The sequence below is a fragment of the Arachis hypogaea genome, chromosome 12, assembly GCF_003086295.3.
Source record: "Arachis hypogaea cultivar Tifrunner chromosome 12, arahy.Tifrunner.gnm2.J5K5, whole genome shotgun sequence".
Taxonomy (NCBI): Eukaryota; Viridiplantae; Streptophyta; class Magnoliopsida; order Fabales; family Fabaceae; genus Arachis; species Arachis hypogaea.
The window spans coordinates 39,611,542-39,636,999 of NC_092047.1; the positions used below are offsets into that span (position 1 = coordinate 39,611,542).

Below are 25,458 nucleotides of genomic sequence, written 5' to 3' on the forward strand. Positions count from 1 at the left end.
ATACAAGGTTTGAACTAACACACCTGTCTAATACTCTAGCTAAACTATCCAAGCAAAGGTTAAACGAATAACCATACACACTAAAATCATCCATGAAAACTTCCATACAGTTCTCAAGAAGATCTGAGAAAATGCTCATCATGCATCTTTGAAACGTAGCCGGTGCATTACATAAGCCAAAAGGCATTCTCTTATATGCATACGTTCCAAAGGGACATGTAAAAGTAGTTTTCTCCTGATCTTCAGGAGTTATATGAATTTAAAAATAGCTAGCATAACCGTCTAGAAAACAGTAGTGTGATTTACTGACAGGCGATCAAGCATCTGATCGATGAAAGGCAGTGGGTAGTGATCCTTGCGAGTGGCCTGGTTGAGACGCCTATAATCAATGCACACCCTCCAGGAGTTCTGCACTCTAGTAGCCATGAGTTTCCCATGCTCATTCTTCACTGTTGTGACACCAGACTTCTTTGGTACCACCTATACTGGGCTGACCCATTCACTAACCGAGATTGGATAGATGATGTCGGCTTTAAGTAGTCTGGTCACTTCCTTCTTGACAACTTCTAAAATGGTGGGGTTTAACCGCCTTTGAGGTTGACAGACAGGCCTTGCTCCCTCTTCTAAAAATATACGGTGCTCACAGACTTTGAGGGCTGATGCTTACTATATACGGCAAGCTCCACCCAATAGCTTTCTTGTGTCTTTTCAGCACACTAAGCAACTGCTCCTCTTGTTAGGAAGTGAGTTTCCGTGCAATGATAACTGGGAGCTTCTGATTATCCTCAAGGTAAGCATACCTGAGGTGGGGTGGAAGGGGCTTCAATTCCATTTTCTGCTCAGGGCTAGGCACTTGATCATCTGGAGCCATTGGTGGTGGCAAGGTATCTTCAGTAAGCTCAGAGGGTTTCCCCAAACTTGCACATTCCTCCATGTTCATCTCTTCTACTTCTTCCTGGTGGACTTCAGCCACGGTCTCATCAATAATGTCGCACTGGAAGATGGAGTGATCTTCCGGTGGGTGCTTCATAGCTTCATCCAAGTTGAAACTCACTGCTCTGCCATCTATCTCAAAAGAGTAAGTTCCTAAGAAGACATCCAATTTAAACCTTGAAGTCTTTAGAAATGGCCTTCCAAGGAGGATGGATGATGGTCTTCCTGAGTCATTAGGGGGCATCTCCAAAATGTAGAAGTCAATAGGGAATGTCAACCCCTTAATGCTCACTAGCACGTCTTCAGCAATTCCAACCACCGAGATTATGCTTTTATCTGCCAAAATAAAATGTGCTGCCGACCTTTTTAAGGGAGGAAGCCTCAAAGCATCATATACAGATAATGGCATAATACTCATACATGCACCTAAAGAACACATGCAGTCAAAAAATTGTACACCCTCAATAGTACAAGTAACCATGCATGGACCTGGATCCCTACATTTTTTCGGTATGGCACCCATTAAAGTAGAAATAGAGCTACCTAGAGGAATAGTTTCTAAATCATGTATTTTATCTTTATTCATGCATAAATCTTTTAGAAACTTAGCATATTTAGGTATCTGGCGAATAGCATAAAAAAGGGGAATGGTTACCTCAACCTTTTTGAAGATCTCCACCATCTTGGGGTCTAGCTCTATCTGCTTTCTGGGTTTCCTAGCAAGGTGTGAAAAAGGAATGGGAATGGCTTCTCTTGTAACTTCATCTTCCTTTGGTGCTCCATTCTTTGGTTGAGTCGTTTCTTCTTCAACCATGTCTTGTACTTCATCCTCTTCTTCAACATCCTCTACCTTAACAATGTCTTCAACTTGAATGTCTTCCTTTAAGCTTGGCTCCTCGTGACTCATCTCTTGCAATGTGGTTCCAGACCTCAAAGTAATGGCATTGATTCCACCTTTGGGGTTGGGTAAAGGTTGAGAAAGAAGTGCACTAGAGCTTGAAGGTTGATTGTTGGGGGTAGATGGTGGCTCCATGCGGGATAGGAGAGCTTGTATAGTGGAGGTAAGACCATTTATGCTAGAGCTGATTGTACTTTGGAGGTCTTTTTGTCCTTGTGCAATAGAGCAAAGCATCTCATCATTAGAGGAGGAATGGGGGGTAAGTAATTTGAAGGGCCTGCTGTTGGTTTTTTTGAGGAGCTTGGGATTGCCTTTGGTGAGGTGCTCGGTAAGGCTGGCCTTGGTTCTGCTGTTGGTAAGGAGGATTCTGTTGATACTGGTTCTGCTGATTGTTGTTGTTGTTCCACCTCTGATTTTCACCGTTGTCTCTGCCTCCTTGGTTGTAGTTGTCCCTCCATCCTTGGTTGGAATTGTCCCTCCACCCTTGGTTGGAATTATCTCTCCATCCCTGGTTGGAGTTGTCTTGCCAACCCTGATTATAGTTCCCACCTTGGTTATAATTACCGCCTTGTTGATAGTACCCTTGATTCGGGCGGTTGTAGTAACTATTAGTAGTCGCCAAAGTGTTGTCTTCTTGTTGGAGTTGTGGACATTTATGAGTGTAATGAGAATAGCGGGCACATATTCCACACACTCTCTAAGGAACCAACTGTTGACACTATTGTTGTGGAGGAGGCTAAGGTTGCTGTTGATTCAGCTGAAGCTGCTTCAGTATATTGGTCATCTCTCCCAGAGTCTTTGTGAGAGCAGCAGTTTCACTACTAGAGGAAACCTCCGCAATAGCCTTGAGATGGTTATTGCTGTGCCTTGCATTCTGGGTAGACTCAGCTAGATCGGCGATCAGTTGCCACGCTTCTGTCGCCGTTTTGTACTTAGTCAGAGAGCCATTACTCGCAGTATCTAATATAGTATTGTCTTGAGGCTTCCTGCCTTGGCAGAAATAGCTAATCAACACCAACTAGTCAATCTTGTGGTGGGGACATGAGTTTAGGAGATTCCTGAAGCATTCCCAATACTCGTAAAGAGTCTCTGATTTGCCTTGGATAATGCAGGAAATTTCTTTCCTCAGTCTATCTGTAACTTCAGTCGAAAAGTACTTGTCCAGGAATTCCCTTCTGAGCAGATTCCAATTAGTAACAACTTCTTCAGGTTGAGTGTAGAACCACTTCCTTGCCTTTTCCTCAAGAGAAAATAGGAAGGCATATAACTAGATAGTAGTCTCATCTGCACTATGATGCCTAGTAGTTGAGCAGGATGTCTGAAAATCTCTGAGGTGCTTGATGGGCTCTTGAGTAGGTAAGCCATGAAACGTGGGCAGTAAATTGATCAGCGCAGTCTTTAGTTCAAAACCCACAGCTAAATTTGGATGACGCGCTTGGTATAGTTGCAGTGTAAAGTCCGGAGCTCCTGCTTCCTGGAGAGTAATCCTTCTAGGCTTCGCCAAAATACCTGCGCGTAAATCAGTAGAATTAGTAGAAGAAGAGCTTGTTTCTTCCTCAAATGACGGTTCAGATTCACCCTCAGATAAGACTGATGAATTAGTAGAAACCACTTCACCACCCTCAGAGGCTAACCAACCCCGAGCTCACCTAATACGTGAAATAGTTCTTTCAATTTCAGGATCAAACGCGGCTAAGCTCGGATCCGGTAATGAACGCGTCATTCAATGAAAGAAACACAGAGCTCGTGGTAATAAAATAAAATATGCAAATATGTAAATTTAAAAATATTTATACCAACCAATAATTTAGCACACTGTTACAACTCCCCGGCAATGATGCCAAAAATTAACGGGCGGAAAATTGCCGATTAAGAATTTATAATGGAAATAACGTTGCAAGTACAGTTCTTAACTGACGAAAATTCCGCTTATCAATTTAGAAAGAGTTGTCACAATTTTAAGAATAAAATACTGGGAGTAGAATTCCCAGGTCATCTCCCAACGAGTTGACAAAAGAGTGTAATTTATTGGTCAGGGATTTTCTGAGAAATTTTAGAGTTGGAGAATGGAAAAATAAATGATTATAAATTAAAGCAATAAAAATTAACAAGAGGTTTTATGTAATTAAAATAAAAAGCCTTGACTAGGAAAAGATTAATCGGAAGTTCTATCCTTGTTGAATTTTCCCAAGTGTAATAGTAAGAGGTTGTTGTTTCTACTTAGTTATCCCTTACCTAATAAAGGAAAGTCAAGTAACTGAACCAACTCTGATTCACAAGTCCTAATCCTCTCCTAGGGAAGGATTAGAGTTAGTGACTAGAGAGTCAGCCAACAACTTCCAATTACAAATTAACACTTGAGTATTCCAACTCAAGGGTTTCCTATTAATCAACTCCAAAGTCAAGCTGGGAGTCTACTCCATTGACATGGATGCCATTTTTGCAAACATGTAAAGGGAATAGAAAGGAGACATGGTAATTAAAATTAATTTAGTAAAAGCAATTTTTGAGTTAATAAATTAAGGGGAGATGATATTCAAACAAAGAGTGAAATTAAATGTAAAAATAACTCTTGCATTAATAATTTCCAAAATCAAAGATATTCATATGTAACTCTGAACAAACTGAATAAAAAATAAAAGAGTAAGGAATTAAGAAAGCAAACTGCAATGATAGAGACTTCAAATGAAGGTAGTAATTCTCTCAAGATCCAATCCAAAAAGCATAAAACTAAAAATCTAAGAATGCGAAGATCCCTAGAGGAAGTAGTATATTCTCTCTAAGATTCAAAAACTAAAACTAAAACTAAGTGAATGTGTATGTGTGTTGAAACTAAAATCTGAAAACACTTAAACATATCTAGTTTATAATGAAACTTTTATAACACTAAAATAGAGTGTAATGTATCCAATTACATGTAATATCGAGTAAAGTCTCTTTTCAAAAAGTACAGAACACAAAAAAATTACATTTAGATAACTAAAGTGTAAGACCCATCCCATGTCATATTTGTATGGAACATATTTTCTTCACATCATGTCTTCCTGCTAGTAAAAGAAATAAACATGTTAAAATAGAGCAAAATTGCTTTTGATAATACAGTACATATGCAGCAAAGTTTAATAAGTCAATTAACTTTAAAATTTCAACTACTAAACAGCAAGAAGTATTTGCTAGTGTTTTGATGAGCCATATAAAACGAAAATCTTAGCCAAAACTTATACATACATGTCCCTCTTTATGTAAACAACAAAGTCCAATTGATATAGACCTACCTATAACACAAGTGACAAACCTAAATAATAATTGTTGAAAAAAAATTCTAAATTCTATGTGGTACCAAACTTGTTAGCCTTCAACTTGTAAAAAAAAATATGCTTATTTGCTTCACTGTAGCCCATCATTTAACGGTTAAATGTTGCATGCACTTAGTGAAAGTATCTTAAGTTTTTTTCCTTGTAAGTGGTGAGGGATCAATAAAGAGGAATTAAGTTAATAAAGATGAGCACAAGATATAAAAAGTAAAACAACTAAAGTTTAAAACAAAAAATATAATGGTTTAGCCAATCAGCTTAGTAAGTACCAAAACCACACTATTAATTTAACTACTTATTTTGAACAGCACTTACTTCGAAATCCTTTGATACATGGTTCGATCCAGGTGAAGGAGGAATGCTTCGCCGCGCATCATTTGGTGCACTACTCGTATCAGGCGGAGATTGTTGGGCGCCTTCTATCATTACTTGCACCTGTTCTGCACTCATACCAGGATTGACTTGTTGCAACAACGTTTTAATCAAGCTTGCTAAACCATCCAACTTGGAAGTTAAGTTAGTTTGAATTTCCTCCATAGTTGAAACCACTTCAGTATGTTGTTGTTGCATTTGTCGGATTTGCTTATCCTTTTTAAGAGAGGATTTTGTGACTGATCGACCATAGAAACGAACTCTACCATGTCTTTCCTTTCCAAAAACTGTTTGAACTGCCTCATCATCACTGTATCCTGCTTGTTTCAAATTTTAAATATGATCCTATTACACACAAATAGGACCAAAATAAGTTCATGCACCCAAATGCTTCAAAATAAAAAAAATAACTAATACATTTCTGGTTTGGTGTACTTTTCTAAGAAACTGGACAACTCACAATCGTCTCTTGTGTTCCCGAATCAGTCTCTCCTTTTTTGTTTGTACGAGTTACAACAAACATCTCAACTTATGGTGGATCTTTGTTGTCCTCCTTCTTTGCACGCTACAGAGAAACCACTAACATGTGACTAACTTAAACACTCTTCATAACATGAAAGATGCAAAAATACTTAAATGCAAAGCATCAAAATACCAATTCAGCGCGTACTAACTCAAAACTAACTGGACCCATTCGATGATTCCATTTTTGCTTGGATCTGTTTTCACGATTTATGTCAGAAATAACCTACATTTTGTTGCAATGTAAAAATACATAGAGTTAGTTAAATACATGATACCATCATTAAAGCCAAGAAAGTTGTGGAAATAACTTACTTTGTCGATATCAAGCCTTCAGTTGATTGTTTCGGACGACTTCTATTGCGAACATACCTTCTTAGTGTGCACATGTATCTCTCAATCAGATACATCCAGCGAAACTGGACGGGACCACCTAACCTTACTTCATTAGCTAAATGAATAAGCAAATGAACCATTATATCAAAAAAGGTAGGGGAAAAAATCCTCTCTAACTAGCACAAAGTCTCCACAATCTCTGACTCCAGACCATTAATCTCTTCTAAAGATATTTCCTTTTGACATAGCCGACAAAAAAAGGAACACAAGCGAACTAGAAGAACAGCAACATGATCTGGAAGAATGCTCTTGATTTGTATTTGCAACAGGTAATGCAATATGAAGTGAGCATCATGAGTCTTATAACCGTAAAGCTTTCTCTCTTCTTGTTGTACACAACGAGAAATGTTTGAAGCACTTCCATCAGGCAATTTTGTTTTCTTCAAAACACCACAAAAAATGGATTTATTCCCTTTGGTCATTGAGAAGCATGCTTTGGCAAGTTTAGTTCTTTTGCCATCCTTCGTATTTGTTGGGTGAAGATTCTTTCGAATGCCCATCTCCTTAAGATCATAATGAGCCTTTGCATGGTCCTTCATCTTTCCAGGAATATCCAATAAGCTACCAACTATACTATCGACTATATTTTTTTCTATATGCATTACATCAAGGTTGTGCCTAATCATACAATGCTGCCAATATGGTAACTCAAAAAAGATTGATTTTTTTCCATTGGTCTTTACTTTTGTTTTGCGTCTTCCCAAAGGCATTATCTACTGACTTTAGCATATCCAGAACCTCTTCACCGATTAACATTCGTGGTGGACCCCTGAATTCAATTTCTCCATTAAAAAATCTCTTGTTAGACCTCTATGCATGATCAGCTGGCAAAATTCTCCTATGGTCCATGTAAACTGTCTTTTGGCTATGTTTCAAATAACAAAAAGAAGTATCGTGGTTACAACATGGGTAAGCCAACTTCCCTTTAGTATTCCAACCGGACAACAAGGCATACGTTGGAAAATCATTGATTGTCCAAAGAAGTACATCATACATTCGAAAAATTTTCTTTTTAAAAGAGTCATATGTATCTATCCCTGACACTCATAGCTCCTTCAGCTCTTCGATCAATGGTTGCAAAAAAATGTCAATATTATTTCCGGGTGAACAAGGTCCAGGTATGAGTAAAGAGAGCATGCAATATTCTGACTTCATGGACATCCACGGGGAAAAGTTGTACACCATTAAGACAACTGGCCATGTGCTATGTGACACATTCATAGTTTGAAAAGGATTAAAACCGTCACTTGCCAACCCAAACCTCAAGTTGCGAAGTTCTTTTGAAAAGTTTGGGTATCGACTGTCGAAGTTCTTCCATGCTTGACCATCAGCAGGGTGCCTTATGCAACCATCTTTCAAACGCTGCTCATCATGTCACCTCAACGCCTTTGCTGTGTTTGGGCACATAAAAAGCCATTTAAGCCTTGGTATTAAAGGAAAGTATCTTAGGGTCTTCACAGCAACCTTATGAACTTTATTTGGAAGCGCAAAGTCATCTTCGTTGCCATCCATAGTAGGAGTCGGATTATATCGAGACTCTCCACAGATATGACAAACTGAGTCATTTATGTACTCATTCCGATACAGCATGTAGTCATTAGGACATGCATCAATCTTTTCATAGTCAAGACCCAAGTATTTAACCATATTCTTAGCTTTATTAAAAGAAGTGAGAATATTCAAATCTGGTATAGCTTCTTTTAATAACTCCAAAAGGGAGGTAAAAGATATGTTACTCCAGCCATGTATACACTTCAAGTAGTAGAGACAAATGATAAACGATAGTCTTGAAAATCTAGTAGTACAATTCGGATATAATTCTAGACCTGCTTCATCTACCAACTTATAAAATCGCTTTGCATCTTCATTCAACCCGCTGTTTCCCTTTTCAAGATTTGACATATCTCCGAATGCATGACGCAGTAACCCATCAATGTCATTAAAGCCGCCTCGATCATCCATGTCACGTCCCACAATTGTTGAAATTATTGGCTTCCCATGATTGATCCATCTTTTATAACCTTTGACAAAACCGTAGCAAATAAAATGCTTATATATAGCATCTCGTTCACACCAATAAGTGTTTCCTCACTTTGCACACAGACACTGGATTTCTCTTCCAACCGGTTGTCCAATTGAGAAGGCAAATTCTAAAAAATTATTAACACTATCTATATACTTGTTCTCAAATCTTGGTGAATCCATCCAATCTTTTGATAGAGTATGATTAAACCTAACAATGTAAATACCTGAACTTACTAAATATGATCTAGTAGGTCAATTATAGTGACAATCTAGCTAGCATATACACACTTGCTACCTAAATTAATGGAAGATCAAAATATTTTATATAACAAGTATGATACAAACTTACTGCTTAGTTCCTTCATTTTGAGATGCCATATGAAGTTGTTATACACAGTGTCATAGCAACTAGTCAACTCCTTTTGTCTTTACCAGTCCAAAAAAATTATATTGTATACAAAACAAAACAAAAAATTCAAGAGAAGCTAAAGAACATTCAACAACTCTGTGATCCATCAAGGTTAAATACATCACCTAAAATAAACAAAATGAAGTCAAAACTGCTTTATCAAGCTCCATTACCTGTGCAGCTAAAAATTTAGCGCTTGCTGTCAACTTGGTCTTCACCTTTCTCTTCCCCACTTCAAATCCATCTCCACCCTTATTACAAAGTGTAGAACTATTTTCCTGAAAGAAATTCAAGAGCTAGTAATATTTGAAGAGGAAGTAATGAATAAGAATTTAAATATGAATTTTGTCCTATATATACTTGTCATATGATTCAAATTAGGAAGTCAGGCTATAAGTCCTAATTTTTCTGAAGTCATACAACATTGATAAATATACTTGAAATGGAAATAGTAGCTATTTTCATGAAAGAAAAATGAAGAAACTAACTAAAAGTTAGTGACGTAGAAGTAAAGTATCCCCTGAACTTGATACATTTAATAATATTTTAAAATAAAAAAATAATACTAATTAAAACATGTAATAATAAAAGTAATGGATCCCCGACACCAGTGATCTCTATTCGTTCAATATTTTCCTTACCCTGCCAAAAATAAGGATAAAAATTTACAGATTTATAAGAAAACTTAACAAATATGAAATCATTAGATAGTGAAAAGTTCTCATTACATTGCACAACAATATTATTTATAATTATTCTTAATGATCCCCACCTTCCAACAGCTAATTCCTATTTCAAAATACTAAAATAAAAAACAATAAATAAATGAAAGTAGCATAGCCATTTATTTCCAGCAATAGAAGTAAACCATCACTATAGCGCTAATAAATGCAACAATACTTTGCTGTCCGAACACAAATTTAAGTATAATAACAGAACAATTTACATTCATGAATTGCAGTATATCTTGGCCTTATGTGAATGCTAGAGTAGATTATTTCAGACTAAATTAAAACAAAATTCATTCAAGTGAAGGCATGATATTATTAGTGGAACATCTCAAAGGATAAAGCTTACGACTTGCTGTCGCAAAACTTTTTTCAATTAAGAGATGAGAAATATAGAAGAAATAGCCATATAAAAAATAATTATTTTTTTTTCTGTATTTGGGCCTTGGCACAAGATTTGTGGTGAACAACCAATATCACATTACAAAGCTTCAAAATCTTGTATAAAATTAAATACATAATCAAATGGAACTGCAAAAGAACATTGGCAACTCTTGCAAGGAGAAATTAAATGCACATCTAAACAAAGACAAGCAATAATTCAATCATTCTATAATAGTCGGTTCATGATTCATCCATGCCGGTTGATTCTTTTTGTTCTCGCCCACCCCCACCCCCACCTACACCCTCTGCTTGCAAAAATATGTATATATATATTTTTGCAGTATTTGGGCCTTGCCACGAGATTTGGAGTAAAAAAATCAATATCACATTGCAGAGTTTCCAAATCTTGTACAAAATAAATAACAAAATGCCACTGTGAAAGAACATTGGCAACTGCATGGAGAAATTATATGCACATCTATTTCTAGCATTTTTACATTTGGTGTACAAGATCACATTTTAATTTATATATTTATTTATTTTTCAGCATGCCTTCTTTTTTGTTTAGTAGTTGTTATAATTATAATAGCAACACAGGTACTATATATGATTTATAGTTCTTCTAGATGGATCACAATAATGCTCTATCCTTGAATAAATGCTAAAAATGTGCAGTATATAATTTTTTAGTAGTAATTATAAATGAAATTGTTAAAGGGAAGATTCATCATACCAATTAAACAAAAAGGTAACAAACTTCTAGTATACTCATCATCAATAGTAAAGTTAATTTGTCTCAAATTCTGTGTTGAACTTTTTTTTTGGGGGAACTCTTTGTTTATATGTATGCGTTGCTGAGTAGCATACCCCACATATATAATATATGCTACTTGTTCTGATATAGTATAACCTAATATTGTTAATTTATACCCTAATAACCATTACTTAATTATTGTCATGTGGCAAATCCAGAGAAATACTAAACTGAGAGCATAAAGTTAATCTAAGGTATATTGAATATATTTTACCAGGCCGTGGCTGAGAGCTGTGATATATAACTTCTCCCACTTCAAGTGGATATATTGTCACATGCAGCTTCCTCCAAACTTTCTCCACGCTAAATACAACAAGTGGATACATGCAAATTAAACTTCTACATGTGTGTACAACTGATTAAAACTATAAAAACTAGGAAATAATTCGTGCAAACTAAGGCCAATGAAACCTAGTTCTATTTCTGCCAATCCAATATGCTTACCACTTAATAGCATCAAAGGTATTAAAACCCTATTGCTGAGCTTGAAAATATTTAGACGAGAACCCAAACCCTATTGCTTCTGCTGAACTTGAAAAGAGTACACAGGGTTAGCTCACGGTGACAGGGAGCTCGCGGTGAGGCAGAGACACGATGCGAAGCAGTGACGGCGACACACGATGCGAAATAGGGAAGCAACAACAAGCCTCGTGAGGAGGCAAAGAAGCAACGACGACCCTCGGCTCACGCAGTGAAGAGAGACAGAGTTCAGGTCAGCGATGGTGGGCTCCGAAGGAGGTAGAAGAAGAACGAAACGGCGCACCACCACACACAGGGGTTTTGATGGCTAGCTAGGGATTTCTTCTTCTTTTTCTTTTTTCCCTAAGTTACCGGGGACTAATGGGGATTTTGGGAGGGAGGGAAAATGGGCACGTTTTGTTTTTGGGGAGGGATGATAAAAATAAATGAAAAAATGGGATTTTAGTTAAAGAGAAGAAACGAAGCAGTTTTGGGGATACCTTTAAAAATAAAATTAAAAAAACCGTGACCATAGGCTACTTTAGCCCACCCTCAATAACCGTGACTATAGATACTCTATGGTCACCCTTTTTCAGAAAACCGTGACCACAGATTCTTTTAAGTCACCCCCCAAAACCGTGACCATAGATACCTTTAGGTCACTCACCAAAGCCATGACCATAGACCCTTTTAGGTCACCCTTTTGAAAAACCGTGACCATAGACCTTTTTAGGCCACCCCCAAAACCGTGACCATAGACCCATTTAGGCCACCCTAATAAACCCCAATTTTGTGGTTTATCTTGTGCTTATTTTAGGAGATTTTATCACCTTTTTCCACATTTATTCAATGAAATAGCATGGTTTTGTAATTCTCCCTTAATTTGCGCCTAAGTATAAAAACATGCTTTTTAGGCCCTTAAATTGGTGATTTTAATTCACTTTAATTCTATTCGATGCCTTGATATATTTGTTGAGTGATTTCAGGTTCATAAGGCAAGTATTAGATGGAAGAAATGAAGAGAAAAGCATACAAAGGGGAGAATACATGAGGAAACAAGGATTTGGAGTACATCAATCCACGCGCACGCGCAGCAGACGCGCACGTGTAGAAGTGAAGTTGCATGGCGACGCGTACGCGTACATGACGCATACGCGTGGATAGGAAAAGTGCCAAGTGACGCGCACGCGTGACCCACGCGTACGCGTCGATGCTCGCACGTGACTCACTTAAAGACAAAACGCTGGGGGCGATTTCTGAGCTACCCAGGCCCAAATCCAACTTGTTTCTGAGGGTATTTGATGCAGAATTGAAGATTGAGCAAAGGGGGAGCAATTATTTGTAGCTTAGCATCATGTAGTTTAGTTTCTAGAGAGAGAAGCTCCCTTTTCTCTCTAGAATTAGGGTTTTTACGGTTATCTTCATCTTAGATCTAAGGTTCAATTGTTGTTTTCATCTTGTTTACTTTACAATTTCTTGTTTCTTCTACCTCATTCTTCTTAGTTCTTTTGTTAATTTTACTTTTATGCTTCTTTTATGTTCATGAACACTTATGTTGGATTTGGTTTATAATTAATGCAAATTGATGTTTGATGTTTCTTTATTGTTGATTTGAGTTGTGAATTTACTTTCTTTGCAATTGGTAGTTGGTAGATTTGACTATTTCTTTTTCGTTTGTTATGCTTTTCTTTTATGCCTTCCAAGTGTTTGACAAAATGCTTGGTTAGATGTTAGAGTAGAATTTTGAGCATTCTTGACTTGAAAAGAGAAATTAGGTAATCTAGAGTCATGAAAACCCAACTCATGTTGGTGATCTAGAGTTGTTAGTTAATATTATTTCCATTGACTCTAATCTCTTGCTAATCCAATTAGTGAGTTGATTAGGACATTTGGATTGAGATTAACTAGTCTTGTTTGACTTTCTCTCATGAAAGATAACTTACACCTTCTTCCAACATTGGAGATGACGAAATAAGATAAATTTTTGTTTATTATTGTGATATGATTGATTAGTCTTGTTTGACATTCTCCCCATGTGAAGATAACATGATACCTTCTTCCATTTGTTGGAGTTGACTAAATAAGATGAATTAATCATTGTATGACTAGGATAGAAAGCCTATGTTCTCAATCTTTGCCATGAATGTCTCTCTTTATTTACTTGCTTTCTTTAGTTACTTACTTGATTTACCTTTCTTGCCCATTTAATTTCTTGCCCCTTTTCCAAATCAAACCCCTTTTGTTCCTTCATAGCCAATAATCATTCACTTCATTGTAATTCCTTGTGAGACGACCCGGAGTCTGATGATTAGGACTTTTGACGGTTTAGAATTCACAAATGAAGTCTCGTTGTAAAGTATAATTTCTAAACCAACAATAATCCTTTCATACAAAAAGTTGTTTGTCACAAGTACAAACCCTTAAAATTTATAAACCGAAGTATTGGAACCTCGGGTCGTTCTCCCTAGGAATTGCAATAAAGTGTCTTGTTATTAGTTATAGGGTATGTTTTGGGGTTTTCGGGATAAGAGACATAAAATGTAAATGGCAATGAAACTAAACTAACAACTAAAAAGGTTTGGCAAAGGTTGGTGGTCAAGGATCTCTATCCTTATCACTAACCACAACATGAGAATTGGCAAGGATCAATCCCACTAAGTCATCCCCTAACTAATAGTAGAGGAAAGTCAAGTGAGCTATATCAATCCAAGTCCATAAGTCCTAGTTCTCCACCAAATCAATTAGTGAGATCTAGAGTTAATGGCTCCCAATCGTCAATTACTTGGAAATTAGTAACTCAAGAGTTCCTAAGTTACCTTCCCAAGCCAAGAGCATAAAATTCTACTCTAAAATCCAATCAAGTATTTCATCAAACACTTGGAAGGCATAAAAGGAAAGCATAGTAAAATTGCAAGGAAAGTAAATCTACACTACTCAATTGCAAGAATTAAAGAGAGATCTAACTAGAATAGCAAGAGATCAACAATAGAAAAGGAAAACAATTATGAAACAACAAAGAACTTACCAATTGCATTGAAGAAGAAATGTAGATCTACAAAAGAAAGTTCATAAACTACAACTAACAATACAAAGGAATTATAAGAGAAGAAAAATTCTACAACTACAAGAGAAAAATTAAGGAAAGAAAAGAAAAATTAGAAGAGAGAAGAAGAACTAGATCTAGATCTAAACCTAATCCTAATTCTAGAGAGAAGAGAGAGCTTCTCTCTCTAGAAACTAACTAAAAGCATGTGAAAACTAAACTAAAACTAAACTAGTGTCTAAGTGTGTAAGTGTGTAAGTGTGTGAATCCCCTTCAATCCTTGGTCTTTTAAAGCTTTTTCCACCAAAAACTCAGCTCCAAGTGGGGCCAGAAACCCTCCAAAATCACCAGGCACGAGTTCTTCTTTAAAAATCTCGTGCGGCCTTCGGCGCGTACGCGTCCCTGGAGTTCTCGCGATCCACGCGTGCGCGTATTGTGCGCGTGTGCGTGGATGATGTTTCTCAAATCTTTGGCTTTTCATGATTTCTCCACTTTCCTTGCTTTCCTGTTCACTCCTTTGATCCATTCCTAGCCTTTTCAACCTGAAATCACTTAACAAATAAATCAAGGCATCTAGTGGAATCATGGTGAGTTAAAATCAACAATTAAGGACCTAGAAAGCATGTTTTCACACTTAAGCACAAATTAGGAGACAATCATGAAATCATGCTATTTCATTGAATAAATGTGGGTAATAAGGTCATAAAATCCCCTAAATGAAGCACAAGATAAACCCTAAATATGGGGTTTATCAGAGTCTAAATACTTCGGTTAATTTTCATTGGGGTTTGTACTTGTGACAAAACCAATATTTTTGCATGTGAGGATTCTTTGTTGGTTTAGAACTATACTTGCAATGAGAATTCATTCATTTGAGGAAATTCTATATCAATATAAAGTCTTCACATCACACCCCCAAAAACCGTGACCATAGACCCTTTTAGGTCACCTTTATTTGAAAAACCGTGACCATAGACTCTTTTTGGTCACTGTAAAAAACCATGACCATAGACCCATTTAGGTCACCCCCAAAACTGTGACCATAGACCTCTTTAGGTCACTCCAAAAAACCATGACCATAGACCTCTTTCGGTCACCACAAAAAACCGTGACCATAGACCCTTTTAGGTCACACTTTTTTGAGAAACCGTGACCATAGACCCTTTTTGGTCACCGTAAAAAACCGTGACCATATACCTCTTTAGGTCACCCCCAAAACCGTGACCAAAGACCTCTTTAGGTCACTCCCAAAAACTGTGACCATAGACCTCTTTAGGTCACCACAAAAAACCGTGACCATAGACCCTTTTAGGTCACCCTTTTTTGAAAAACCGTGACCATAGACCCTTTTTTGTCACTATAAAAAATCGTGACCATAGACCCCTTTAGGTCAACCCCCAAAACTGTGACTATAAACCCTTTTAGGCCACTCTTTTTTAAAAAACCGTGACCATAGGTACTCTATGGTCACCCTTTTTCTAAAAACTGTGACCATAGCTTTTTTTTGTCACGGTAAAAAACCATGACCATAGAGGGTCTATGGTCACGGTACCTCTATGGTACCGTGATAAAAAAAACCGTGGCCATAGACCCAAAATGTTGTAGTGACATGATCTTTACTTATTTTGAATGACAAGTATAATGATGGTTTATTGGTTATGATGGATGGGTCATGGTCAGCACTTAAGAACAAAGATAATAGTTGTATTAAATTAAAGGAAGATAATACACATGCATGAATTTAAAGTAAGGAAAGATAATAAGAAAAACATAGAGCATAGGAATATAGCCAGAACTCCACCACCTTAGTTGTCTTCCACCATCTTTTCCATTAGCTTGTTGGGTTTTTCCAGCCTTCCATATCTCTTGCTGTTGCTCAAGAGTTTGTTGAGTGACATTAGCATGTCCTTTGGTATAGAGTTTATCATGAATCCACTGGCCAACTGATGGATATGGGGCCATTGCTAGATTTGCTATCTGCTATCCCACATAAAGATAATTCAATTTTCCTTCAAATTGTGGATTGTGACCCTTTGGTTTTCTTGCTCATGCATCATATGGTTGATGAGCCTTCCTTGGTTGAGTTGCTCTATCCTCAGTTGCTCCAAACATGAAGTTAATTGATGCCAGTATTCTGGAGGAGGTAAAGAAGAGGCTTAAGGCATGAGAACTTGAGTTTCTTGAGTTTGTAGAGGTGGAGTGTTTGATGGAGCTTCCCTTCTTCTTGGTTGGGGTCTTGGCCTTGGTGTCTTTGAATTGATCATGACTTTCTCCATACTCTCGGGTGTAATGGGATGGTCCCTCTTGACTAATTCGTCCCCAAAGTCAAGATCCACCCCTGCATACTCACACAATCTATAAATGAGGCTTGGGAATGCAAGCCTTGACCTTTTTTCAATGCTCTCTGCTCTGCTCTGTATTTTGCGTGGAATGATCTCTGCTACATCTACTTTCTCTCCAGGTATAACGCAATGAATGAGTATGGCTCTTTTCTTGGTGACTTTTGAATTGTTTGAGGATGGATGGATCTCCTTACAAACTCAAACCAGCCTCTTGCTATTGGAGAAAGGTCACTCCTTCTCAATTAGCTCAAAAATCCATCCAAATCCTTGATCCATTCAGTTCCAACCACACAAATATCACTAATGATATCATCGCACCTTGGGTAGGCATTCAATCTTTGTGTATAATTCATAAGAGATTACGAGGAAGAAGCAGAGGGGGGGGGAGGGTTTCTTAACTTTAAGACTCTTCTTATTGCTACAGGTCCAAAGTCTACCATTTTACCTCTCATATAGCTCAAGTAAGTGGGTTCCTCTTGTCCATCCATGGCGGCATTTGCATAGAACTCACAAACAAGCAAAGCTGGGACCTTTCTTGGTGGCTCACATAGAAGTTACCACTTTCTCCTTAGTATTTGTCTTCTTATCTCTGGGAATATGTTTCATGGAATGTCAAACTCTAACTCAGGGATTATGATCTTGGTTGCCATCCATCCATAGAAGTGATGTTCATGAAAAGGAGAACGGAACCTCTCCGCCTCGTATTGGAGTTTGGCAGGTGCCTTCCCCGTTCTCTTTCTTGAGGATGATGCCATGAAGTGAATGGATATGAGTGAAATGGCTAAACCACACCAAACTTTAAAGATTTTCTTGTCTTCAAGTAAGGAGAAGAATGTATGAAAGTAAGGGAGGAAAGGAAGTGAGGAGATGGTGAAGTAAAGGTGGTGAAGTGTGGTATTTATAGGGGGTGGAGATGGAACGGATGGTTGGGATGGATGAAGGTGATCTAATGGTGTGCATGTGCTCTTGAAAATAGAAATATGGGAAGGGTTTTATGAGTGAAGGTGATTGGTTGTGAGGGGCGGCGATGGGAAGGCAAGTGTTTAAGGTGTAAGGCTAATGGTAAGGTGAGTGGTTGGTGGAAAGCTAGAGGACAAAATATGTAAGAATGCACTGATGATGGTTCGTGGTACGAGAATAAATGTTATGAATGATGTAAAGGCCTATGCATGCAACACTGTTATCATCATGAAGACCAATGCATGGTGGCTTTAAACTTGTCTTATGAGGCATGTAATTGAAGCATGATGTGGAGAGTGTGTAACTGCATGGTGTAAAGCTTAATGCTCGTGCATGTATACATGATGGTATTCTTAGGATTGCCTTCCTCCTTTGTATACCTAGAAACACTTAGCAACATGGGTGATAAATCACTGTACCTAAAAATAATAAATACAGTACGGAAGATAAGAGACTAAACAAGAAGAATAATATTAAAAGAAACAATTAAAACTATGAGGTTTGTATGAAACAAGATTAGTGAGAGGTGCAACACCAAACTTAATTTTGAGCCAAGTACCCAAAAAGAACATATCATCATGCGGGAGTGGTATACCAAACTTGTTTCATGCAAAGACACTGGGATTTACTAATGAAAAAAAAATTCAGAAAACAAAACATACCAACGGTTGGGTTACCTCCCAACAAGCGCTTCTTTAACGTCACTAGCTTTATGGTTTGGTAGGCCCAAAGGGAGTCATTAAGCTTTCTTACCCAATCCTTCCTTGAGGCCCCTACTGTTTTTTCTAGGATTCTCTTCAGCTCTCTGTTGGTGACTTTCACTTGTCTACTGGTTTGAGGATGATATGGGGTGGCCACCTTATGTTTGACTCCATATCTTTGGAGGAGTGTATCAAGTTGTTTGTTACAAAAATGTCTAGTACCATCACTAATCAATGCCTTTGGAACTCCAAACCTACTAAAGATGTGCCTCTTAAGGAAGTTGAGCACTACTTTAGCATCATTGGTAGGCAAAGGGACTGTCTCCACCCACTTAGAAACATAGTCCATGGCCACCAAAATGTAGTTGTTTGAGTATGAGGAGGAGAAAGGTCCCATGAAATCTATGCCCGATACATCAAACAACTCTAATTCCAGGATGGGGTTTTGAGGTAATTCATTCCTCTTTGGCAAGTTTTCCTCCCTTTGGCAAGCATCACAATTTTCTACAAATGCTCTTGAATCCTTAAAGAGGGTGGGCCAACAGAACCCACATTGAAGGGCCTTGGTGGCTGTTCTTTTTTCACCAAAATACCCACCATAATCAGAACCATGACAATGCCATAGGATTGCATGAGTCTCCTCTTCTGCAACACACCTCCTAATTATGCCATTCGAACATCTTTTAAATAGATAAGGATCATCCCAAAGGTAGTACCTAGCATCATGATATAATTTTTTGAGTTTTTGCTTGGTGAATCCTTTTGGGACTATCCTCCTAACTTTGTAATTAGCCATGTCTAGACAAGGATTTGCTCATCAAGAAATTCTTCATGCAGGGGAGGTGAATTGCTTTGAGCCTTTAATGGTTCAAGTCTAGAGAAGTGATCCATCACTTGGTTTTCAGAGCCCTTTTGGTCTCTAATTTTGATGTCAAATTCTTGTAGAAGGAGCACCCACCTAATTAATCTTGGCTTAGAGTCTTGCTTAGTCAAAAGGTACTTAAGAGCATAGTGATCAATGTAAACAATAACCTTTGAACCAACTCAATAGGATCTAAATTTATCAAATGCAAAAATAATAGCAAGCAATTCCTTCTCTGTAATGGTATAATTCTTTTGAGCTTCATTAAGCACCCTACTTGCATAGTATATAACATGCATAAGTCTATCTTGTTTTTGCCCCAACACAGCCCCTATTGCATAATCGCTTGCATCGCACATTAGTTCAAATGGTAATGTCCAATTGGGAGGAGCAATGATGGGTGTAGAGACAAGTTTGGTCTTAAGAGTTTCAAAGACATGTAAGCATTCATCATCAAAATTAAATGGTGCATCAGCAACTAGAAGGTTGCTTAATGGCCTTGCTATTTTAGAAAAATCCTTGATGAATCTTCTATAGAAGCCTACATGGTCCAAGAAACTCCTTATACCCTTCACATTCACAGGGGGTGACAATTTTTCAATTACTTCTATTTTGGCTTTGTCAGCTTCTATACCTTCGATTGAGATACAGTGTCCGAGAACTATGCCTTCAGTAACCATGAAGTGGCATTTTTTTCTAATTTAAAACAAGGTTAGTTTCTTGACACCTTCTCAAAACCAATGCTAGATGTTGCAAGCACCCTTCAAAAGAATCACCAAAAATAGAAAAGTCATCCATAAAAACCTCAATAAAGTTTTCAATCATATCAGAAAAGATGGAAAGCATGTACCTTTGGAATATAGCAGGAGCATTACACAATCCGAAAGGCATCCGGCGGTAAGCAAAAACACCAAAGGGGCATGTGAATGCCGTCTTCTCTTAGTCTTGAGGGTCTACAACAATTTGGTTGTATCTGGAGTATCCATCCAAGAAGTAATAAAAAGCATGTCCGACCAACCTTTCTAGCATTTGATCAATAAAGGGAAGAGGGAAGTGATCCTTTCTTGTGGCTGTGTTGAGCTTTCTATAATCAATACACATCCTCCAACCAGTTACAGTCCTTGTAGGAATGAGCTCATTCTTGTCATTGGCCACCACAGTCACACCTCCTTTCTTGGGGATAACTTGTACTAGGCTTATCCAAGAGCTATTAGAAATTAGATAGATTATCCCAACTTCCCATAACTTTTCATTACTTCCTTTTTAACCACCTCCTTCATTGTAGAATTAAGCCTCCTTTGTGCTTGTACCACTAGTTTAGCATCCTCTTCAAGCAAGATCTTGTACATGCATGTGGCAGGGCTTATTCCTTTAAGGTCACCAATAATCCAACAAAGTGTTGTTTTGTGTTCCTTTAGCACATTGAGTAATGCCTCTTCCTTACTACCATTCAATGAGGAATTAATGATTACTGGATATGTCTCCAATTCTCCAAGGAAAGTATATTTCAAAGAGAGAGGCAGAGGCCTTAATAGAAGGGGTATATAATGCTTCCTTTGGTGGTGGACATTCATCAACCTCTTCGTCTTTTTCTGCTTCCATAATGGATTCAAGTGTCTCAACGAGTTGCTCCTCTTCCAATGCTTCTTGAATCAATGGCTCAATGATGTCAATCTTCATGCAATCCACATAGTCATTAGGGTGTTGTAAAATACATTGAGTACAATTTGTTCATCATTCACCTACAATGTTAATGCACCTTTCTGAACATCAATTAAGGCTCTCCCTGTAGTAAGGAAAGGCCTTCCCAATATAATAGAGGCATTAACATCCTCTTCCATGTCCAGAATGACAAAATCAGCGGGGAATATGAATGTTTCCACTTTCACCAAAAGATTCTCAACAACACCCAAAGAAAATTTAAGAGAGCAGTCTGCAAGTTGCAAGGAAATTCTGGTGGGTTTCACTTCTTTAATTTGGAGCTTGCGTATTAAGGATAATGGCATTAAGTTGATACTAGCTCTAAAATCACACAAGGCTTTCTCAACTATCACCTCCCCAATGGTACCGGGGATCACAAAACTTCTAGGATCTTTTAGTTTCTTAGGAATGTTCTTTTGGATTATAGCACTACACTCTTTTGTGTGCACCACTGTCTCATTCTCCCTCCAATTCCTTTTCTTAGAGATTAACTCCTTCATTAATTTTGCATACATGGGCATTTGCTCAAGGGCTTCAGCAAAGGGGATGTTTATTTGTAGCTTCTTGAAACCTCCAAGAACATAGAAAATTAATGATCCTTGGCCTCCTTTTGCAACCTTTGAGGGTAGGAAATTCTTGGCTTGTACTCGGGCACTTGAATCTTTTCTTTTGGTACATCTTTGGAGGCTTGAGTTTGTTGTTGCTGAGTAGAAAGAGTTACTTGTTCTTCTTGCAAGCTATCATCCTTTGGAACTTCTTCTCTACTGTCAGGAACATGGGTTTCTTTTTCTTCCTTTCCCAGTACTCTTCCACTTCTCAAACTCTGGCTTTGCACTCCTCCCTTGGGTTAGAAATTGTCATTGGAGAGAACATTTATGGATTTATCCATATGTTGAGCAAGCTGGCCCATTTGTATCTCTGAGTTTGTTATTAAAGCTTCTTGGTTCTTGATGAAAGAGGAAGTGTTTTGCGAAAGTTTTTCCAAGGCTATTTCAAGGTTAGAAACCCTCTGGGAGTCTTGTTGGGTGGAGTGTCAGGTGGGTGGTTGTTGGTGAGAATGGTTTTGATGGGGGTTGTTTTGGCTCTGATGGTTAGGATTTAAAGTATTTTGCTGAGGGTTAAAGTGGATCTGTTGATGGTTATTAGTGTAGTTGTTAGGCCTCTGATTTTGGTTTTCCCACCCAAAGTTTGGGTGGTTTTTCCATCCAGGATTAAAGGTGTTAGAGTAGGGGTCATTTTTAGGTGGTGTTGAGGAGTTGCCCATGTAGTTCACTTGCTCCAAAGAAGATTGCCCGTACTCTCACTACAAGAATATGGCCGATTAGCTACCATAAAAATAGTCGTAAAATCATCGCTAATCTGACGCAAAATATAATTTGTGATGGATTAGCTACCGCCTAGTCGCTAATGCTTTTCTCGCTAATTACAAGTTGCAGATCAGGGAGGCAAACACAATAGTTGGTAATTCATCGAAAACTTTTTTACCTACTAAATAGATAGTCGCAAATCCATCACTAAAGTAAAAGCTAATTCCATAGAAGAAATAGACTAAAATGTAGTCGCTAATTAGCGACAAACTCTACTGTAGCAGAATCATTGCTAAATCCAAGCTAATTTTGTAGACAAAATGGAATTCTTAGTTGACGCCAATTAGCAAATAATTTTTCTGAACCTAATTCGTCACAAGTTGTCCGCTAATATAATCGCAAATCTGTCACATTTTGTAGCAAATCTATAATTAATCTTTGAAAATTCTTAATCAAATTTATAGGAATTTTGTCACTAAACCAAAGCTATTCTAAATGAGAAAGTAGAGTTACGAAGTAATCGCTAATTTGCTAGAAAATAATATGTAGTCAATTAGTTGCAATACTATCGCAAATTCTTTTTAAACTAGTAACAAATCGATAGGTATCATCAACAGCGAGTATATCGCTAATGTTTCTCAGAATATTAGTTAGAATATCAATTTTGTCACTATACTAAAATAAATCTCATTATTTTTTTACTTTAGTCATTGAATTAAAAGATTATAACGCATAGAAATATAATTAGTTCATCAAAACTATACACGTTTAAAAAACTTCAAACCATGTTTAAAAAAATAAAGTATTGAAGCTTAACCTAATAATAACCAAGCCTTGAGCTTGATTAAATACTTATTCTATCTATTCAATAGCTCTAAAAAACATGACTTAATCAGTAAACTAATAAAGAAATAAACTCAATTACAATATCATGTAAAAATAAGTATTCACTCACTTATTTAAATATGTTTTGATCTGGCTACACAAATGTGATCTTGCTTCTATAAAATTCATTATACATTATACATCTAAGTTCCTCATTGCACATTAAAAATTTTAAAAAATTGAAAAATAAAAATAAACAACATCTAAAGCTTGGCAGTTGATAACTGCATACTTGCTTCTTCAAAATTGTAGGTATCTACATTAGTATCTATGTTTGCAAACATAGTTAGTTGATTTGCTGAGATACTGGACAAGGTAGAAATATTATTATATGAGAAGAGTCATCTATTTTAGTAAACCTAGAGGAATGAGCAAGAAAATAAAAAGAAGATAAGCCTACGCATTAGATGAATCATTTTTTAAGGAATAGTGCAAGTAAATATATTCCATGTTCAACACCAAGTATATCATAATGAATTTTTTTAGCCTAATGTGTAATAATTTACTCACCAATATAGAAGTTCATGTGCTTACCATTTGGATCTGCATAATAAAGCAGCCAATTTTCAATAATTCTCATCAACAAAACAAAACATGTCATCACAAGACAAAAGAAAATGAATTAGAAATATATATATTATCGTTCATCAAATTTTGTTGGGCTAAAAATGGTACTAAGTTCTATATGGCTAATTTTCATGTACCATTTTGTTGTTTTTGATGCCATTACTAATGATGTTTGAGGATGCATTCTCTAATGAATTGTGCTCCATATTACCCACCTTAAAGGTTAAAGCTAACGAAGGTCAACAAACTAAAACCTTTATAGAGTTAGAAATTAATTACAATATGAATCTTGCAACACCTAAAGACTGAAGTCCACGCTCAGTGAACTTATCAATCATTGCATGAACCTTCTTCCCGACATCCTCTTTGCAGTTGCAAAGGGTTATGATCTAAATAAAGAGAAAATATAAGCCTTTGTCATCCATATAACCATCCTAAGAAGGTACCAATGAAACAGATTTTTACCTGCTCTGGAGCCCTTTTGCTCACACGGTGCCAATTTCCATCAGAATCAATGTAAGTTAGAGCAGTTCTCTTGTCTACATGATTGAATGGAAGAAAATGGACCTCCCTGATTCCGGCTTAAGCCTGGTCAGTCAAACCATTAAAATTGAGAGTAAAATTAAAATATTTTATCTGTATCCTTCTTGTTCTAAAGAAAGTGGTTTTGCTATATTTACCTCCTTTGGATCAGCAAGCTTCCCAACAATTGCAGCATCTATAGCATTCTGATTTTCGGTCCTAGAGGCCCTTGCAGCAAGAAGGATAACATACTCCTTCTCAACACCCTTAGCAAATACCTCAATCAAGTTTCTATCAACACTAAGCTTATTCAATGTCAAGGTTATAGTTTTGTCACTACAGATGACATCCATCCCATCTATTTCCTCAATAGTTATCATAAATTTCGAGCAATTGAGCAAATGCAGAAGTTACCAATTGATTTTGTCTCCTGGTATTAAAATTGGAGCATCTTATTCACTCCAGCGGCCATCTCTTATAGAAAAAAGATAACTTGCACTGCACAAATAACAAAGTAACAATAACTAATTGACCATTCAATTAGATCTAAAATCATTTTAGATTTTTAACAAAGAAAATAAGAAATATTTTAAAAGTAAAAGTAAATTTTCCATAAGGTTTCAATTTGTGATACAAGCATATGTGATTAGATGTACCAGAAGCAGTTAGTAGAAACTCATAGTTAAAGGTAACCTTCGTAAATAAATTTATATTTTTAGCACAAATAATTAAAACTAAAAATTATAACCAGATAACTAGAAAAAAAACATCAGAACCAAAAAAATAGAATGAATAATAAAAACAATAAGAACATAATTAAAACCCTAAACCAAAAATTAGAACAAAAAACAAATAATCATAACAAAAATCAAAAGTTAAAATCAGTTTAGAATCAATAATAATAACAGAATCATGAAAGGTGCACAGATTCAGAAGACTCAAAATACAATACCGACAACGATTAGAACATCAAGCAGGACCGAGCCACTGAACAGAGCTTATGGTAGAAGAAATCGAAGAGAGACGGAGAGATGCTGGATGGTGAGATGACAGAGACGACGGGGCTGAAATCGAAGAGACGACGAAGACGCTGGATAGAGACCACAACAGCGCTGGGAAAGGAGCGACGCAGAACAAAATGCACGAGGGCATTTTGGGCTGGATGGGGGCGCGACTGTGATGGAATCTGTCGCCGACAAAGAGTGGTGAGCCTCTGGTGGGAGCATGAGGAGTGTGAGAAATCTGGAGAGTGCGGTGCTGGAGTGTGATGTGTGTGTTACGGTTATGTTTTAGTGGGACAGAAGGTAGTGCAGT

General features: G+C 37.1%; 2 long non-coding RNA genes across 3 annotated transcripts; both read right to left on the reverse strand.

Moving 5' to 3' along the window:
- Positions 1-4,693: 4,693 nt before the first annotated feature.
- LOC112727331 (uncharacterized) lies at positions 4,694-11,740 on the reverse strand. Of its 2 annotated transcripts, XR_011868476.1 has the most exons (4): positions 11,240-11,740; positions 11,010-11,098; positions 9,043-9,147; positions 4,694-4,875 (listed from the first exon to the last, which is right to left on the reverse strand). It is a non-coding gene; the product is annotated as an uncharacterized lncRNA (long non-coding RNA). The 2 variants fall into 2 exon arrangements; XR_003165695.3 differs by lacking the exon at positions 4,694-4,875 and having other exon boundaries at positions 8,757-9,147.
- Positions 11,741-23,957: 12,217 nt separating this feature from the next.
- On the reverse strand, positions 23,958-24,495 carry LOC112729985 (uncharacterized). Its single transcript, XR_011869134.1, has 3 exons — positions 24,303-24,495; positions 24,088-24,210; positions 23,958-24,011 (listed from the first exon to the last, which is right to left on the reverse strand). It is a non-coding gene; the product is annotated as an uncharacterized lncRNA (long non-coding RNA).
- Positions 24,496-25,458: the final 963 nt, after the last annotated feature.